Source organism: Coenobita brevimanus, chromosome 58 (genome assembly GCF_032717465.1).
Source record: "Coenobita brevimanus isolate Jiangsu-jjx chromosome 58, ASM3271746v2, whole genome shotgun sequence".
Taxonomy (NCBI): domain Eukaryota; kingdom Metazoa; phylum Arthropoda; class Malacostraca; order Decapoda; family Coenobitidae; genus Coenobita; species Coenobita brevimanus.
In genome coordinates, this window is record NC_137011.1 from 7,832,940 (window position 1) to 7,835,535 (window position 2,596).

Genomic DNA, 2,596 nt, shown 5'->3' on the forward strand with positions numbered 1-2,596 from the left:
ATAGGTTGAAGGTGGGCCATGGAGTTGACCTATTGGCTTTGAGAACAATAGGTATAAAGGCAAATATAAAATAGTAAGGTCAGCTTTAGCAGATTATATCCGGTTTAAATCAAACTTGGTGGAGGGATTTATAGGAAATTAAGGATGAAAAGATCCTTTTTGAAAACGGTCAAAGCTCATAGTCATGAGGCAAGGTAAAATGTTAAGGCCTACATTTCAGACAGCTTGACTTGATTTAAACCAAACCTAAATGAAGGACTGGTCCAGCTAAGGACGAAACTATTCAACTATGAGAACAAGAGGTAAAGGGATCAAGGAAACAGGGCATGTAAACTTCAGCAATTCTGAGGCGAGTTGGATCTAACTCAGTGAAAGTGTCAAGTATCAGACAAGCATGAAGTAATCGAGACTGGTCTGTATCTCGGCCTGTAGACCAGTTATAGGTACGAGTTTTACAATCCCTCCGTGCTCTTTCTTGTACTTATTGTATCTTGAAATGTAATATTCATAATAAGCTTTTCGTTGGTCTGCGTTAGTTCTAAGGGAATTTTTCCTCTGGAAATTCACTAAGGCAGTGTTTATCCCTCTCTGTTCTTGGGTACAGTACCCACAACAAAAATTCATAGGCGTGATATTCATATCAGTGACACCTTTAACTGTATTCCTTTTTCCTTTTATGGGATGTATTACTAGTGGCATGTATTTCATTGGTCTTGAGTGATTTAAAGGCAACATCTTTCACTGGTGCCTAACACATTCTTATTTTTATTTTTTTTTATTTTTTATTTTTTGAGGTTACAATAATTGTAGTAGGTATTCAGCTGCTCAAGATAATTCTTCGTAATATTCCTTCACCTTTGTAGAGCTTGTTAGTTGTTTCCTCCGTCGTATTGCGATATCCTTAGGAAATGTTTCTGTGATTTGAGGTATTTTAATTAATATGATGTCATATAACGCTGCGCTGATGATGTGTTTACTTATTCTCTTTGGGTTCTATACTACAGATCAGCAAGTACTTCATGATTTCGAGGTAGTTCTTCATGTTCTTATATAACACCAATAGCAAGTGTTCCACAGTTCTAAGTAATACTGTTTGCACCTGTGCGTTATTAAATTTATTCTGTGTTTACTTTTCTCTTTTGTGTTGTAGTATTAGTAGCAAGTGTTCCTTAGTGTGATATAGTTTTTACTGACTCTTCTCAGAATGTCGTGTTAAAACCTAAGTAATGTGTCTGCTATGAACTATTGCAAGTTACAAATGTTCTTTCATTTAGCGCTGTTAGCAGCTGTGGCTTAACAATGTAAGAGTTTTCTTCGGAAGCCTATGTGCAAATATAGGGTTCTAGTGCAACGTAGGTCATGTTCACCTGTAGGTCAAAATTTTTGTGTGTGTGTCAGCTTAGGTGGCAGTTGTCCCTAAAAATGTACCGTATATGGTTATGCCTATGTACATGCTAGCATTTGAGATCCTAAGAGCAAGATCTTTTCCAGTAAATAGTAGCTTCATTCAGGTATACAGTGTTCACCAGAAGAGTCATTTTGCTCTTCTGGGCAAGGCTAGCGGTAGTTATTGCATTGCTTTAGAGGAGAGAGCAGTACTTAGTCCATTACTTTAGGGAAGAGATAAAGCCACACACAGCTGCGCATCCAGGAGCAGAAAATGAAGCAGTCCATGTTCATCAAAGAGAATGATTTGATTTGGCTGTCAAGTTTGGTGGCAATTAGTCTGGTAGTTTGGGCGTGATTGATGTACACATAGAGTCACACAGACGGATTATGCCTTTTATTTTCCGGATTGTCGACGTGTTAATGCCATGTTTAACCCCTCGCCATCGTGTGACACTGATTAACTCCCTCAATGCGAGTGTCTTTTTTGTGTTTCTCCTACTACTGCTACACCATTTTATCAAGATTAAAGGGAAACTAGTAGTAATTGTAGAAAAGTAGAATAGCCGTAGTAGCAGGTATTATTATTATTATTATTATTATTATTTATTATTATTATTATTATTATCATTATTATTTTTATATTGTTGTTATTAATAATAAATACTACTACTACAACTACTACTACTCCTACGACTACTACTACTATTACTACTACTAAATATTATTAATTACTATCGCCCGCCATTAGAAGGCGGAGCGATAATGTTTTTGCCTGCCTCTGTGTGTGTGTGTGTGTGTGTGTGTGTGTGTGTGTGTGTGTGTGTGTGTGTGTGTGTGTGTGTGTGTGTGTGTGTGTGTGTGTGTGTGTGTGTGTGTGTGTGTGTGTGTGTGTGTGTGTGTGTTTTCCCATTATATCTCATGAACTGCGTGAGCTATCAACATGAATCCTTCAGGGTATCAATAGATGGACTAAATCTTGGACTTTGCCAACAGTGTATTCTGGCAGACGAATAGCACTGGGCTCCCTAATGCTTTTCTTTCATTATTATTATTATTATTATTATAATCATTATTATTGGTGGTGGTAGTAGTAGTAGTAATAGCAGCAGCAGCAGCAGCTGCAGTGTATTTAGCTCAACAGTTCGAAAAATCCCTCTCAAGCTAATTATAATTGTCTGGTGATTGCAAAAATATATTTAAAAGTTAC